This window comes from Mirounga leonina, unplaced genomic scaffold (assembly GCF_011800145.1).
Source record: "Mirounga leonina isolate KUSES-001 unplaced genomic scaffold, KU_Mleo_1.0 Mir_114, whole genome shotgun sequence".
Taxonomy (NCBI): domain Eukaryota; kingdom Metazoa; phylum Chordata; class Mammalia; order Carnivora; family Phocidae; genus Mirounga; species Mirounga leonina.
The window spans coordinates 16,982,153-16,998,996 of record NW_023270265.1 but is presented as its reverse complement, the minus strand read 5'-3'; the positions used below and the strand labels follow the sequence as shown (position 1 = coordinate 16,998,996).

At 42.4% G+C, this 16,844-nt stretch overlaps 1 long non-coding RNA gene across 1 annotated transcript; it reads right to left on the bottom strand.

Annotated features, from left to right (window-relative positions):
- Positions 1 to 575: 575 nt before the first annotated feature.
- On the bottom strand, positions 576 to 12,887 carry LOC118023319. Its single transcript, XR_004682769.1, has 3 exons — positions 11,953 to 12,887; positions 11,757 to 11,826; positions 576 to 1,156 (listed from the first exon to the last, which is right to left on the bottom strand). It is a non-coding gene; the product is annotated as an uncharacterized LOC118023319 (long non-coding RNA).
- Positions 12,888 to 16,844: the final 3,957 nt, after the last annotated feature.

The window sequence follows — 16,844 nt, the reverse complement described above, 5'->3', positions numbered from 1 at the left end:
GCACCCCATGAGGTGTTTTTCAACTCTTTAAAAAGCAAGTACTGTAATACAGTTTTTGAATGATGAAATATTTAATCCCTGGAAATTCAGTGGGGAGTATTGTATCAAATCCCTGTAACAAATTATATATACACATTACCTGTTGGTACTGTTCCTCTCTTTGTGAACCTTGATAGATATGGAAGGCCACTCAAAATTTTTACTTGTGCTATAGTACAATAGATGGGTACTTAATGACATGGCTGAGTTCTTAGTGCCCTCCTGCTTAATATACTGGGAAAGATAAATCACCTGATCTGACAAGCAGTTAACTCTGCTGCTTTCCTGACATGTGGCATGCCCAGTACAGAGCCACTGACACAGGGCTCAATCTCACGACCCTGAGATAATGACCTGAGCCGAAATCAAGAGTTAGACGCTTAACCAACTGAGCCACCCAGGCGCTCCTAGCAGAAATCTTTTTTTTTTTTGAAAAGAGTGGTCTTGTGTACATTTTCCTAAAATGATGTATTTTGGTATTTACATCAAATGTGCAATATATATCTACATACATTAAAAATTTCTACAAGGATGTACCTAAAAGTGTTAACAAGGCTTCCTTCATGCTCCCCCTCTTCTGAATATTGGGATAACCACATACTGCAATTATTCCTGCCCTTTGTCCTTTCTTCAAGGTTTCTCCTGTTAAAAAAACAAAAAGTAAATCTGAAGATTAAATTGGCTTTATTAAGTCATTCATGAATCAAGCAGTATCTCATCAAGCAGAGACATACTCCAAGGAGTTCTACAAAATGGAAGGCTGTTATAGAAAGGAGGGTTGGGCAAGGAAGTCATTGGCAAAGGAAGAATGAAAGTTCATTGGAGGAAAGTAAGAGTTCAGGGTGACAATGGCTTTTCATTGGCTGAGCTGCAGCGTTTTCCATTGGTTGGGCTTGTTGCTGGGCAGAAGAACATTTTCCTTCCTCCTTGGAGGGTAGTAAAGTAGTGACACCGTCCAGTTGGATATGCAAGGCACCTTTCTGTTTGGGATAAATGACTAGTGGTAGGGGATGAGAGCTTCCTCTAGAAGTCTTCCCAATTCCAATTTTAGTTCAGGTTTCCTTTATTAATTTTCACATTTCTCCCTTTTGGTCAAGATCTGTCTCTAAAAGCATCACTGATCAAAAATAAATAAATAAATAAATAAATAAATAAATAAATAAATAAATAAATAAATAAATAAATAAATAAATAAAATAAAAGCATCACTGATCAAGAGGTACGTTTCCCAAATTCAGTGGGCTTTGTTCCTTGGTGCCATTGTGTATTTTTTCCTATGTCAATGGGAAAATGCATGGACCCAAAAACACTTGAGGCCACATTTCAGTTACAAAAAAAAAAGGTAGTAGGGAGAACTCTCAGGCCTTTCTTAACCAAAGTCTATATTTTGTCAAGGTTGTAAGCATCAGAGATCATCTCAAAGTGCTGAGCAAGCATCACACTCCAAACATAGGGGCTTCGTTGTAGCAATTTCACTTGTAGGTCATCTGGGTGCCCTCCTGAAACAAGTTGTCTCTCTTTGCTTTTACAGGTCTTAACTGCCTAATATCAATGTTAATTTCATTGACTACCACCAGAATCTGAGGAACAATCCTCTCATCAGAGAGAAAGTTCTTATGCTTCCTCAATGACCATTTTATAGGCACTAGGAATAAAATATTAATAAAGACTATGAGTCATTTACCTTGTTATCCTTAATGCCTATGACTCACCAACCATTATATATATATACTTCCATATATACACTCTTAGAAAAGAACAGTGACAGGGGCGCCTGGGTAGCTCAGTTGGTTAAGCGGCTGCCTTCGGCTCGGGTCGTGATCTTGGGGTCCTGGGATCAAGCCCCGCATCGGGCTCCCTGCTCAGCAGGGGGCCTGCTCCTCCCTCTCCCACTCCCCCTGCTTGTGTTCTCTCTCTCTGTCAAATATAAATAAATAAATAATCTTTAAAAAAAAAAACAGTGGTATAGAAAAAATTACAGATATCAAAAAGATAATATGTTATTTGTTACTGGAATGTATTTATTCTCTTTCTCTTTTTTTTAAAGTAATCCTTACACCCAACATGGGGCTAGAACTCATGACTCTGAGATTAAGGGTCCCATGCTCTACTGACTGAGCCAGCCAGGGGACCCTGGAATGTATTTATTCTTGCACTTGTTTTTGTTTTTTAAGATTTATTTATTTTAGAGAGTGCAAGCAGGAGGCGGGGCAGAGGGAGAGGGAGAAAATTCTCAAGCCGACTCCCCACTGAGTGCAGGCTCCCCCCCACCCCACCAACGAGGGGCTTGATCCCAGGACCCTGAGATCATGACCTGAGGTAAAATCAAGAGTCGGATGCTCAACCGACTAAGCCACCCAGGCGCCCCTATTCTTGTACTTGTTAACAAACTGGCTAATGTTCTGGAGATTCTTGCAAACCAAATAATAAAGATACCATGTACATGTGACTCAGAGAAACACAAATCATTGCACAAAACCCCATCCCTTTCCTCACCTAACACCCCAATTCCACCTTCTCCCTGGTACCTTCCTCTAGACATTGTAACTTCCTTCCCCACCCCCTCAAAACTGGACACCTTAAGTAGTCTTAAGAGGTTTCAGACTGCAAGAAGGTGAATAGATATGCTTCCATAAAGTATTTTATCTCCCTGTTTAAATACAATAAGAATGTAAAAGTAATTTTGGAATTGTCGATGGAAAATTTCGGTTCTATTTCTGCTGCTACTACTACTGCTCCCAAGCCTGGCAGGCATCTGCCCAGTGCTGTGTGAAACAAGATCTTGATGGGATCACTACTTCTCACAGTAACCTGAGACATGGGATAGTTTTACCCTAGTTTTACAGGTGAGGGACTTGTCTAAGATGTGAAAACATGTTAAGGAAACCTAACTCAGAATTATTCAGGAAGCCATGAAGGGAGGGCTCACACAGCTTGCAAAACCCAGCAGGAAGGAAGATTTCCTTTCAACTCAACAACCAATGAAAGGCCACCACCGCTTTGCCTGCAGCCAATGAACTCTCATTTTCCTCCAATGGACTTTTGTTCAATATACCCCCTCCCAACTTCCTTCTTTCCACTATAAAAGGATGCTCTCCTCCATTGTTCTCTGTACTTGCCTATGGTTTGCCATAGTGTGCTTGTCCCAAATTGCCATTCTTCTGCCATTCCCAAATAAACTTGATTTTACCGGCCGAATTGCTTACCTTTTTCTTTTAAAAGGTTGACAGTGGTTATCCTGAATTTAAACCAGTCTATCAAAACCTCAAGTCTATGTTCCTCCTAAACTCTCTACTAGATTGTACCTGGACATAGCCAGACCTCACTTTGAAGGGTTCCCTTATACACAAATTACACTCACCATGGTTTAGTTACATGTCAGTCCCCTAACAACATGGTTCCAATTTTAGTTACAACAGTGAATCAACTGTAAATGCATAAAATATAAACTTCACTGCTAGCTCTTCAGGCCACAAATCACTAAATAACAGATGTGTATCACAGTAAGTGACAAGGCATGTAAGCTCTCTGAAAGTCTGTCAGTGATCATTGTGAGTCTGTTGCTTAGCTCACATATGGACAGAAAAGCATGTGATTGGGTCACTTCTTGTCTCCCAAAATAAACCTATGTGACATTTAAAAAAAAGGATGATCAAAAGAGGGAATTGACCAACAAAGACAAAAGTGCAGCAAATAAATGAAAAGTGATAATGCTGGGAGTGAAATCGGAACTGAGTGTAAGTGGAATTATAGCCAAAAGAGCTGACAGGGGGAATGTTGACATTGCTGTTGTTCAAGAGATTCCAGATCTGCAGCCAGAGGAACTTGTTGAAGGAGAATTTAACATAAAAGTGTTTATGATGAGGGTGCCTGGGTGGCTCAGTTGGTTAAGCGACTGCCTTCGGCTCAGGTCATGATCCTGGAGTCCCGGGATCGGGTCCCGCATCGGGCTCCCTGCTCGGCGGGGAGTCTGCTTCTCTCTCTGAACCTCCCTCCTCTCATGCTCTCTATCTCATTCTCTCTCTCAAATAAATAAATAAAAAATAAAAAAAAAAGTTTTTATGATGAAAAGGTTAAAGATGTCCTAGAAGAGGTGATGCTGGCAAAATAACTGTGCTGGGGATTCTTGGAGGTATTTCTTGACATTGAAAGTGCAAATGATAAAATGTTGGAAGGTGATCCAAATTTATAAAGGAGTATGACAATTGGCTGAAGAATTGAAAAGATGCTCTTTCTGTCATAAGCTATACAATGAAAATAAGAGGTAAGCATTGTTCAGACTATTCTTGGTAAGGTTTTACAAATAAAACACTTTAATTCTCCTTACAGAATACAAAATAAATATTAGTTTTAGTATTGTTTTCATTTCCCAATACACTTATAATGGTCAGAGGGTTTTTAATGTTTTGGCAAAAATTTTAAAGATCACAGAAATAATATTTATAATAATTTTTCCCCATTGAACAATAAGATTGCTTTGCACTGTTTCAGCTTGCATGGTCACTTTGATGGTCCCACCCTACTGTACAAAGTGAGGGACACAAGCACACATATACACACAGCAAAAATCAGTCTGGCATAAGAGCAAGATCACTAGAATGGGTCCCAAACATTCTGGGTTTCTGTGCAACGATTTACTATTTGGGTGACTTTGGAAAAGTCATTTAACTTCCCTGGGCTGAATCTCCTTAACAGTGAAATAAGGGGTCTTAACAGTGACTCTCTTCTGTCCTGGCCAGTCTGAGTCCTGCTAATTGACAACCAACAAGTTAATATTGGTAAAGACCTTCCTATTATCTCCTAAGTGAGAGGGTAACCTGACTCCATCTACAATGCAGACATGAATATTGAATCTATAAATACATCTACTGAAATCTATAAATGTAATGAAAAGCATTTTGGCATTTCCTGAAAATGTGAACTATAAACTCTTCATTTCCTATTAGGATGTTGGCTGACTTAAGAGTCAAAAAGTTGGTTTTCATTCGTCTTCACCACAACTGACGGAGACCTCCATTTCTATGGCTGAGCTCCTGTGAGCATGACTCTTCCTGGTGCTGAATGTATTCAGGCAACTGTGCCCTTTAAATGTGGCTTTATGTTTATAAAATCTGAGAGGATGTCAAAAACCTAACTTTTGCTGTATTTTTTAACGCTTAAAATATGTGAGAGTTCTTCTTAAGGATTAAGAAATACAATTACCTACTCATTCTATTTTTTTTTTTTTAAAGATTTTATTTTTAAGTAATCTCTACACCCAATGTGGGGCTTAAATTTACAACCCAGAGATCAAGAGTCACATGCTATACCGACTGAGTCAACCAGGCGCCCCATAAGGTACAACTTTATTTTTTGTTTTCTTTTTTTGTTTGTGTGGATGTCTTTTTGGTGGTTTTTTTTTTTTTAATAATCTCTCTGCCCAATGTGGGGTTTGAACTCCCAACCCCAAGATCAAGAGTCGCATGCTCTACTGACTTGAGCCAGCCAGGCGCCACGTCTACTCATTTTAAAGCAGTTCACTTTAAAAAGTAGCTAGCTTTCATTTACTTATCTATTCACTACTACTTGAGTCCTTCCTTCAGGCAGGAGACCATTCCAGCTGTCCTGGATACTCAGTGACTAAGCTAAACTTGGTGCCTGCCCTTGATTACTGGTGAGCAACAAAGACATTTAACCCTTATTAAATAAAACTGGATAATGCCACTTAAAAACAAATTAACACCTATAGAAAAAGCATTTCTGGCCATCAGCAAATACTTACTGAGAACTTATTTGAGCCCTGTGCTTAATGGTATGGAAGACAAAGAGAATTAAATTGTTACGTCTTTGCATTTAGCGAGCTTACCACCAAGCCAAGGGATTTTCATTCTTTTCTGAGAAGGCATAATGTGTGTCTTATCAGGCTTATTATATATTATGCCTTCTCAGAAAAGAATACAAATTCTCAGGAGCCAAAAGTTAACTAAAAAGACTTTGAGAATAGAAAAAATTAAATCACACTAATAAAATACAATGATTACTATAAAAACAACTCTAGGGGCGCTTGGGTGGCTCAGTCAGTTAAGTGTCCATTCAGCTCAGGTCATGATCTCAGTGTCATGAGATTGAGCCCTGCATCCAGCTCCATGCTGGGCACAGAGCCTGCTTAAGATTCTCTCCCTTTTCTCTCTCTGCATCTCCCCCCCTACCCCAGCTCCGCTCACGCTCTCTCTCAAAAAACAAACTTAAAAATAAAAAAATTCTAATCTTTGTCTAAAATATATATTGAGCACCTGATAGGAAATCTAAAGTGTACTAAGAACTATAAATAAAAGTAAATCGCAGTTAAGCCCTAGAGGGAAAGTCAAGAGCAAACCTTGATGATGCCTCATACAGCTCCTTCACTCTTCTTTCTGTCCCTGTCAAATCTCTGTGCTATTCACAAGTAAGACTGTATAAAAATTGCTTTCAAATATTATTCATTGGATCACAGTGATTTCAATGTTAAACAATCCATTTTGGAATAAACTTTCACGGGGTGACAACTGGAGTTAGAGGAAGTCTCTTGTGCCTCCCTTTGAGAATATTACACAGAGTCAAAGTAGATGGCTAACAATTTGAAGGCTGCCCAGCCCTCTGTATTCAAGTGAAACTCCCTAAAGGAAGCCGAAGCTTGGGGCGCCTGGGTGGCTCAGTCGTTAAGCATCTGCCTTCTGCTCAGGTCATGATCCCAGGGTCCTGGGATCGAGCCCCGCATCGGGCTCCCTGCTCAGCGGGAAGCCTGCTTCTCCCTCTCCCACTCCCCCTGCTTGTGTTCCCTCTCTCACTGTGCCTCTGTCAAATAAATAAAATCTTTAAAAAAAAAAAAAAAAGGGAAGCCAAACCTTATTCTGAAGTCATTAGTATGAGTATTTCCAAGGGGCAAGACTTAGGTAACATGTTCTAGCCCTCCTGGTAGAGTGAAGAAAGCTGGTGGCTTAGAGCAGAGACAAAGCCAGAGAAGGCCTTTCAAAGTGACAGTTGAAGATAGTGGCATTTCAGTTCCTCCTTTCTTAGTCTAAAGCTGCACTGTGTGATAAGGGGTCCATTTGGCCACACAGGGCTGTTGAGCACTTGAAATGTGGCTAGTGGGACAGAGGACCTGACTTTTTAATAATTTTTTTTATTTTTTAAAGCAATCTCTACACCCAATGTGAGGCTCAAACTTATGACCCCAAGATCAAAAGTCACATGCTCTACCGACTGAGGCAGCCAGGTGCCCCTGACTTAAAAAAAATAATAATTTATTTACTTACTGGGGGTGGGGGGGATATGGCGGGGGAAGAGCAGAGGGAGAGAGAATCCCGAACTGACTCCGCGCTCAGTGCAGAGCCCAATGTGCGGCTCAATCTTACAACCTTTAATCTCAAGACCCTGAGATCATGATCTGGGCTGAAATCAAGAGTTGGACACTTAAATGAATGAGCCACCCAGGCACCCCTGACTTTTTATTTTAATTGTAGTAAAATATACAACATAAAGTTGACCATCTTAACCATTTTCTAAAATCAGTAGTGTTGGGGCACCTGGGTGGCTCAGTCAGTTGGGCGTCTGCCTTCAGCTCAGCTCTATGGTCCCAGGGTCCTGGGATTGAACCATGAATCCAGCTCTCTGCTCAGCGGAAGCCTACTTCTCCCTCTCCCTTCTGCTCCCCCTGCTTGTACTCTCTCTCTCTGTCAAATAAATGAATAAAATCTTTAAAAAATAAAAACATTTAAAAAAATAAAATCAGTAGTGTTAAGTACATGCAATGTTGTTCATGCGATCTCCACAGTTTTTTTGTCTTGAAAGCCTGAAACTCTGTATTTTTTTTTTTAAAAGATCTTATTTATTTATTTGACAGAGAGAGAGACAGCGAGGGGACACATGCAGGGGGAGTGGGAGAGGGAGAAGCAGGCTTCCCACCAAGCAGGGAGCCCAATGTGGGGCTCAGGCTTAACGACTGAGTCACCCAGGCACCCCTGAAACTCTATACATATTAAACAATTCCCCATTTCCTGCCTCCCCACAGTCCCTGGCAACATCACCAGTCTTCTTTCTGGCGCTATGAATCTCAGTACTTTTGATACCTCATGTATGTGGATCATGTAGTATTTGTCTTTTTGTGACTGGCTTATTTCATTCAGCATGATGTCCTCGTTTCATCCATGTAGTAGCATGTCTTGAAATTTCCTTCTCTTTTTTTTTTTTTTTTTTTTTTAAGGGCGAGCACAAGCAGGAGAGGGGGCAGAGGGAGGAAGACAGAGAGAATCCGCTGAGCCTGGATGCAGGGCTCAATCTCAGGACCCTGAGATCATGACCTGAGCCACAATCAAGAGTTGGACTCTTAGCTGACGGAGCCACCCAGTCACGCCACAATTTCCTTCTCTTCCTTCTCAGTGAACTAGGTTGCTTCCACCTTTTGACTATTGTAAAAAATGCGGCTATGAACATTGGTGTACAGATAGCTTTCAGACCTTACTTTCAATTATTTTGAGTATATCCAGAAATGTAATTGCTGGATCATATGGTAATTCTTTTTTATTGAGTATTTACCATACTGTTTTCCATAGTGGCTGCACCATCTTGCATTCCTGCCAGCAACACACAAGAGTTCCAATTTCTGGGGCGCCTGAGTGGCTCAGTCATTAAGCGTCTGTCTTCGGCTCAGGTCATGATCCCAGGGTCCTGGGATCGAGCCCAGCATTGGGCTCCCTGCTCAGCGGAGAGCCTGCTTCTCCCTTTCCCACTCCCCCTGCTTGTGTTCCCTCTTTCACTGTGTCTCTCTCTGTCAAATAAATAAATAAAATCTTAAAAAAAAAAAAAGAGTTCCAATTTCTTCACATGCTTGCCTTAATTTAAATTTAAATACTGATAATTCAGTTACTGGAAAACTTTTAACTATGTTTGGAACAACATGGATATGTGAATCTACTTTTTAACTGTAAATTTTACAAAATATAAATATACTTTAGGGGCGCCTGGGTGGCTCAGTTGGTTAAGCGACTGCGTTCGGCTCAGGTCATGATCCTGGAGTCCCTGGATCGAGTCCCGCATCGGGTTCCCTGCTGGGCGGGGAGTCTGCTTCTCCCTCTGCCCCTCCCCACTCAGGTGCTCTCTCTCATTCTCTCTCTCTCTCAAATAAATAATCTTTAAAAAAATATATATATATATATACTTTCGTTATTCCCAATAAAAATTTAACATCTGTATTCAGATGTGCTGTTCAGTAGAAAATACACACCAGCTTTCAAAGATTTAATCCAGTAAAAAATAATATAAACTGTTTCATTGATAATTTTATATATTGATTACATATCAATATTTTGGATATGTAAAAACGTAAAATTAATTTAACCTATTTCTTCCTACTTTTGTAAATGTGGCTCCTAGAAAAATTTTAAATTACATATATGGCTCACATTCTATTTCTACTGGACAGCACTACTATAGAGGTAGCCTCCACTCAAACATAGTGAAAATCACCAGATTCCAGAAGATAAACTCCTCCCTAGGGTCCCAATTGTTTAAAAAAAAATTTTTTTTTAAGATTTTATTTATTTGAGAGAGTGAGAGAGAGCAAGAGAGGGAGAGCACAGAGGGAGGGGGAGGAGAAGCAGACTCCCCGCTGAGCAGGGAGCTTGATGCAGGGCTCATCCCAGGATCCAGAAATCATGACCTGAGCTGAAGGCAGACACTTAACCGACTAAGCCACCCAGGAAACCACCCCCCAATTGTTTTAATATTTACATTTTATGCCCTTAATATTTACATCTATCTTTCTTTTACTACAGGAGGAGTCCCTGAATGAAACTCCCTCTCCTTTTTTTTTCAAGATTTATTTGACAGAGAGAAAGCACGAGGCGACGAGGGGCAGAGGGATAGGGAGAAACTTTAGCAGACTCTGTGCTGAGCGAGGGGCTTGATGTTAGGACCCTGAGATCCAGACCTGAGCCAAAACCAAGAGTCCCATGCTTAAACAACTGTGCCACCCAGGCACCCCTGAATGAAAATTTCTATTCAGTTATCACAAAAAGCCAGGCTGTTCTACCTATTTCCCCAGTGACTATCAGTGTTCAGTTTTGGTATCCTATTTTCTATGTTTTGTTGGTGTATCATAGCCGTATGCCTTCCATTACAGAGTCAATAAACTCCTGTGCCTGGGGTGAAGGCTGGGGGCTGCATATAACACCTCCCCAAGGAAAGCTCAGGGGATATGTTAATGTGTTTGCAGAGTAAAAGAGGTAGTTTCCTCCTTCTTTAATTTGACAATGCTGCCTTGAAAAAACTTCTCCTGTACGTTTGTGGTTCTTAACCACTTACAGCTTATTTCCACTCTGAAAGCAGTCTGAAATCCTGGACTGACTTACTTCCCTGTAACAATAAAGTAGTGGGGCAGTACCTTGACCAGGTTTAGTCACTTTTAGTGACTGATGGCTACATGACAGAGTGGTGTGTGGGGACCCAGGAAGAAACCCTGTCATGTTGGGGTGGAAGAACCAAAAGCTAGAACTGACTGAGACAGAAGAGCTGTTGTTGTGACTGTATTTGCCCCTCATACCGGGGTCACTCAAGATATAACACCCATCACTACCACTCCAATGCAAAAAGGATAATTGTTCATAATTTTTTTTTTAAGATTTATTTATGTGAGAGAGAGAGAGCACAGGCTCAAGTGAAGAACTGAGGGGGAGGGAGAGAAAGAATCCTCAAGCCAACTCCTGGCTGAGCGTGGAGCCCAACTCTGGGCTGGATCCCAGGACCCTGAGATCATGACCTGAGCCAAAACCATGAGTTGGATGCTTAACCATAGGCTTAACTGCCCGAGCCACCCAGGTGCCCCAATTCATAGTTTTTTTTTAAATAAAATTTTTATTTTGGGATCATTTTAAATCTACAGAGAAGTTGCAAAGATAGTACAGGGGAATACCTGCATACCCTTTACTGTTTTTCCTATATTTAATGTCTGATATAACCATGGCACATTTGTCAAAACTAAGAAATTCACATTGGGGGTACCTGGGTGGCTCAGTCGTTTAAGTGTCTGCCTTCAGTTCAGATCATGATCCCAGGGTCCTGGGATTGAGTCTTGCATGGCCTCCCTGTTCAGCAGGGAGTCTGTTTCTCCCTCTCCCTTTACCCCTGCCCCTGCTTGTGCGTGCTCTCAATCTCTCAAATAAATAAAATCTTAAAAAAAAAAAAAAATCAAATTCACATTGGTAGAATACTCTTAAACTATAGACTTTAATCTGATTTTACCATTAATGTCTTTCTACTGTTCTAGGACCCAACACATATGCCACATTGCATTTAGCATGCAAGCTTTTTATATACCAAGATCTCGCCCTATTTTACCATTCACGTTAATGTTTTTATTTCTCGGTATAGACTGTAAGGTTTTATTTCTGTGTGTATGCTTACTTATAATTCTGAAATAGTGTTTATTCATACTGGTGATGCCCACCAAAGACTACCCAGACATAGTTACGGTCAAACAATGAAGGGTTATTAGCGGCTGTACTGAGGGAGACCTCAAACCATGGGGAGTCTCAGGACGGGGGTGTTAAAGAGGGTTCATTATAGTATATGGGCTTCTGTTAAGTGATCTGGGGGAGGGTCCAAGGAAACAGGTTCTGTTCTGGTGCTGTCAGAAAGCAGGGGCAATTCAGGGACTAGCTTAATTTTTATCTAGAAAGCAGGAGGAATGGGACATTGCTTACGTTCATCAGGGAGGGCATCCAGGCCGGCTACCAACCGCGGCTCTCAGAGCTGCTTTTCTTAGTGCTGCACCTGATCGTAATTAAGACAGAAAGCAACAGAAGACTGCTTAGCAGCTTTTGGTACAGAAATGACAACTTTGGTCCCCGATACTGCTAATTCCAAATGTGTGCATGTGCTTAACAAACAACTCCTCACCAAGGGCTGACAAGTTCAGTCTGTCTCATTTCGAGCAAAAAACACGGGTGGCCTGGATGTAGCAGGAACCCAAATGACATCGAACTGGCGCGTTTCTCCCGCAATGAACATCTCGGCCCCGGCACTTCGTCTCCCAGAACCAGGCCTGGGGCCAAAGCCCTGCCCTCCGGGGGAACCGGGGGCCAGGTGAAGCTACGCGACAACGCGGAGTAGCGACCCAAGAGCTGGGAGCACAGCCTGCGCCCGCTCCCCAAACTCTGCCCTTGGAGCCGCCTTTATGTCTCCGCTGTTCTCGGTTCCCTTTCTCCCTCGGCAGGAAACGACTCCCTTTTTCTCCTCTCACGGTGGTCTTCGATCTAGGCGTCTTTTGGGCTCAATGTTTGGGGTGCTTTTCAGTCTGTCCCTTCAGGGGCTCAGGAACGCTCTGCCGCACCGCTCCCCTCCGGCCCCCCTCCGCGGGCCCCGGCTCCCGCACACGCTTGGCTGACCAATCTCCGCTCGGAGCCGGGCGCGTCACAATGGCGCCCTCGCCGCCTCGCACCCGAGCGGGTCACTGAGGGTCCGCCCCGCCGCGCTCCATGCGTCCTTCCAGCCCCGTCTGCCTGGAGAAGGTGGGGTTCCGCGGGGAAACAGGCTAGCGATGACGGCGGGGGCGCGGGCTCCCGGGGCTGTTGCTCCTGGGTGCTGGGGTGCAGGGCCGAGCGGGAATCGGGCAAACCCAGAGCAGCGGGGCTGAGGTAAACGGCGCGTACGCCCGACGGGCGGGAGTTGTGCACTCGGGCCTGCCGCGCGCCAGACCCCGCCCCCCGGAGGCCCCGCCCAGGGCGCGCTGCCAGGGGTTTCCATGGTGATGGCAAATAAGCCTTAACGGCCTCAGCTACAACTGCCAAGTTCCCCGCGTTCCACCCTCCTCTGGGTGCTCAGAAGGACGATCGAGGTGCCGGATGTGAAGAGCAGGAGCGTGGAGACTCGGAGCCCGAGGTGAGGGGCGGGACGGGCGGCGGGTCCGAGGCTGAGGGCCGCACAATTGGGACCGACCGGGAACTTGGCCCTCTGGGGGTGGGGACAGCGGGACTGAGATTTGGAGTGTATGTTGGGCAGTGGGGTTTCGTTGTAGAGGGAGCCAAGTGAGGGAATCGCTAGTCCATCTGGGGAGATGAAGACAAGGGGATCCAGAGGGACCGAGTTTGAGGAATCCCTTCCTTAGGCCAGGGATGTCGGGGGAGTCCTAGACGGTGGGCATCCCAGGACCTGCAGGTCTGCGACGTCTGCGCCAGCCTGAGGGACACCTTTAAGGGTAGTGAGACGTGGCGGGGGGTGGGGAGGGTGGAGGCTCTTAATTAATTAAAGGCAGTACTTTCACATATTCAAGAGTCACAAACTTGCACAAGGCTTTATTACTCAAAAACTTTCTTCTCTCTATAGCCCCATTTCCTGCCTCCCTGAGGAAATATTTTCAAGCCTTTGAACTTTTCTTCTCCAGAAATTTTACTTCTTCCTCTTCTATCTGCATCTCCTCTCTGTGGTCTTCCTTTATCTGCTTCACTAAATTTGAACACTTCAGTCTGAAATATTTCCTCATTGATTTCCTTTGCCTCTTGGTCAGGCTTTGCTGCTTCCTGCTGTATATATATATATACATATATATATTATAATATATTATAAAACACTGTTTTCTTCAGTGCCTTTCTTTTGTTAATTAGCCTTGTCTGTTGTCTTCACAGGATTATTCTAAGACCAAGCATAAAGCTATAATATTTTTGCTGTTTTATAGTATTCCATTTAATAAGCAGGCAACACTCCACTATTCTGTTAAAGGACATATAGGTTGTTTCCAGTTTGGGATATTATAAACAGTGGTGCTTTGAACCAGCATGTGACTTCTGGGGCACCAGTGATGTGGGAACAAAGGCAGAAGGAAATGTAGATAAAATTAAATATCCATGTAGCCTGCAGCCCATTGACAAATACTTAAGACGGGCAGAGTATAACCTTCCTCCAGGAAGCTCCCAACTGTTTTAATGTTAATGACTTGCTAGAGGGAAAAACAATCTTGGTTTGACAATAGCGAGGTCGCTGGTATCCTGTGTTCTTTAGCATATGAAGATCCTTTAGAACTTCCCTTATCTCAAGAATTCTTTCTTGGTCCTCAGCTCTGGAGCTCACCCCACCAAACCTCACCTATGTTCCAAAACTATGTTAGATGTGCCAGACTTACTTTAGATTATACCTACAGTGGAATTCCTGGGTTATAGGATTTGCCCACATTTAACTTCATCACGTAAAGATACTTTGTAAAACAGTTGTGCCAGTTTACCTCCTAAAGCCAGTGGGATTGCTAGATTAGAGAGTGAGTAAATATTTAATTTTGTAAGCAATTACCAAACTCTTCCAGAGTGTCTGTATCATTTTGCATTCCCATTAGCAATGCATGAGAGTTTCAGTTGCTTTACATCTTCACTAGTACTTGATATTGTCAATTTTAAAAACTTAAAATATTTTTTAGCCATTTTAATGGAGTATATGGCCATATATTATTATGACTTTAATTTGCATGTCTCTAATAGCTGATAATGTTGATTATCTTTTCATGAGCTTATTTGTCATCCTTATATCCCTTTGTAAATATCTGGACAAGTGTTTTTCCCATTTAAAAAAATTGAGCTGTTTCCTTTCTGTTGAGTTTTGACAGTCCTTATTCTATCTTAATATAGGTCCAGGGGCACCAGGTGGTTCCAGTTGGTTAAGCATCTGCCTTCAGCTCAGGTCATGATCCCAGAGTCCTGGGATCAAACCCCCCATCAGGCTCCCTGCTCAGCGGGGAGCCTGCTTCTCCCTCTCCCTCTGCCTCTTCACTCTGCTCCTGCTCTCTCAAATAAATAAATCTTTATAAATAAATAAATCAATAGATCACTAAATACAGGTCCAAATGCGTGATTTACAAAATTTTCTTTCAATTTGTAGTTTATCCTCTCCTAACAGTGCTGCAGAGCAAAAAAGATTTTAATTTTGATGAAGTCAAGATTCTCAACTTTTTCTTTTATGGATCTTGCTTTTAGTATTCTAACTGTTAACATAGCACTAGGTCTTGAAGATTTTCCACCTATATTTTCTTTTAAAAGTGTTACAATTTTCCATTTTACATATAAATTTCATTTTGAGTTTTTTTTAATGAGGTATGAGATTTAGATCAAGTTTCTCTTTTAAAAAATTTTTAAATTTATTTTCTCTTTTTTTAATTAAAAAAGTACTTTTAAAAAAAATTTAACTAAGCTCTATGCCACGTGTGGGCCTTGAACTCATGGCCCCAAGATCAAGAGTCACATGCTTTACTGACTGAGCTAGCTAGGCACCACATCTTTTTTCCCTTTATATCCAGAGATAGGCAGAAAAATGGATATACAACTGTTCCAGCACCATTTGTTGAAAAGACTACTTCCTCTACTAAATTGCCTTTGCTCCATTGTAAGAAATCATTATTTTTAAAAATTATTTATTTTTTAAATAAAGATTTTTTTTTAAGATTTTATTTATTTGACAGAGAAAGACAGCGAGAGAGGGAAACAAGCAGGGGGAGTGGGAGAGGGAGAAGCAAGACTCCCACGAGCAGGGAGCCGGATGCAGGGCTCGATCCCAGGACCCTGAGATCATGACCTGAGCCAAAGGCAGTCGCTTAACCGGCTAAGCCACCCAGGCGCCCCTAAATAAAGATTTTATTTATCTGAGAGAGAGAGCTCAAGCAGGGGGAGCAGCAGACAGAGAGGGAGAAGCAGGCTCCCCCCTGAGCAGGGAGCGCGATGTGTGGGGCTCCATCCCAGAATCATGACCTGAGCCGAAGGCAGACACTTAACCGACTGAGCCACCCAGGGGCGCCCCTATTTATTTATTTTTTGAGAAGATTTATTTATTTTAGAAAGAGCACACTGAGCGTGTGTTGTGGGGGAGGGGCAGAGGGAGAGGGAGAGAATCCCAAGCGGACTCCAAGCTGAGTGTGGAGCTCAATGTGGGGCTCCATCCCAGGACCCTGAAATCATCACCCAAGCCAAAACCAAGAGTCAGACACTTAACCTTAACTGACTGAGCCAGCCAAGCACCCCTTTTTATTTAATTTTAATGATCTCTACACCCAATGTGGGGCTTGAACTGAGGACTCCTGAGATGAAGAGGCACATGCTAGATGTACCTACTGAGCCAGCCAGATGCCCCTGTCGCAAGACATCAAGTGGCCATATCTGTGTGGGTCTAGATCTGGACTCTTCTCTGTTCAACTGATTTATCTGAGTATCCTTTCATCAATACTTAATTGTCTTCATTGCAACTTTATGCTGATTTCTAAACTTGTGTATAATGAGTTCAACTTTATTCATCTTTTTCAGAATTATTTGGTTATTGTTCCTTTGCCTTTCCATATACATTTTAGAATGTCTATAGCTTATAAAAAATATTGCTGGGATTTTGATAGGAAATATGTTAAACCTATATATCATTTTGGGAGAGAATTGACATCTATCTGTACTATGTTGAGTCTTCCAATCTCTGAATACAGTATGTCGTTCATTTACTTAAATCTTTTTGGATTTCTTTAATAAGTATTTTGTAGTTTTTAGCATACCGGTCCTACCTATGTATTGTTACGTAACATTTGTTAGATACCTAAGTATTTTAATTTTGGTGAGCTATCATAAATGGTATTATATTTTTAATTTAAATTTCCACATATTTGGGGGTGCCTGGGTGGCTCAGTCGTTAAGCGCCTGCCTTCGGCTCGAGTCATGATCCCAGGCTCCTGGGATCGAGCCCCGCATCGGGCTCCCTGCTCTGCGGGAAGCCTGCTTCTCCCTCTCCCACTCCCCCTCCTTGTGTTCCTGTTCTTGCTATCTCTCTCTGTCAAA